The sequence below is a fragment of the Helobdella robusta genome (assembly GCF_000326865.2).
Source record: "Helobdella robusta unplaced genomic scaffold HELROscaffold_85, whole genome shotgun sequence".
In the NCBI taxonomy this organism is placed as follows: domain Eukaryota; kingdom Metazoa; phylum Annelida; class Clitellata; order Rhynchobdellida; family Glossiphoniidae; genus Helobdella; species Helobdella robusta.
Window position 1 is genome coordinate 6,256 of NW_008705490.1, and position 847 is coordinate 7,102.

An 847-nucleotide genomic window follows, 5' to 3' on the forward strand; every position below is an offset into this window, starting at 1 on the left:
ATCTTTATTGGCCAACGGATACATAAATTTTGACACGCATAAAAACAACATGCATACATACAAACATACTTACATACATACATACATACATACATACATACATACATACATACAAACACAATGTCGTTATTTTACTAACTTATATACAATAAAAAAGCTGTATAACCTTTCTATTCATTTTCTAGTATTACTGCTTCTACAACTCTTACAACCACAACTGAACCAACCAAAAACAACAATAATAAAAATAATAACAACAACAACAACAGAAGCCGACCAATCATAAGATAGACTATAGTGATGATGGTAGCTACCGCACTAGCCACACGACATTCGTATTGACCTTGATCTTTGACCTCTAGGCTCACGATTGTTAAGTTGCCCGCGTGCAGTAGGTGTCGATTGGAGGGTGGAAACTTTCCCCCTGGCTATTGAGGAAAAGATATTATGACGTAAATTATGTCAAAATATTATGAAATTATAGTTAAAAAAGGTGAAGTTGTAGTGGAATGTTAGAAAATACTGATAAATTACAAAAGGTTTGGTAACATTATGACGAATTACGATTGAACCAACGAAGAAGATTTTTATAATTGTAAAATATGATTGTAAAATCATGAAGGTTTAAAATATTTTGATAAGAATAACGCTGAAACGTTGAATGTACAATGATGCTGTGTGTGTGTGCGTGTGTGTGTGTGTATGTATGCATGTACGTGTGTATGTATGTTTTTTGTGTGTGTGTGTAAGTGTGTTTGCGTGTTTGTATCTATCTGTGTGTGTATCTTCGTCTGAAATATTTCGCAATTTAGCAAATGAATACAATTGATCAAGGCATAAAATTGAT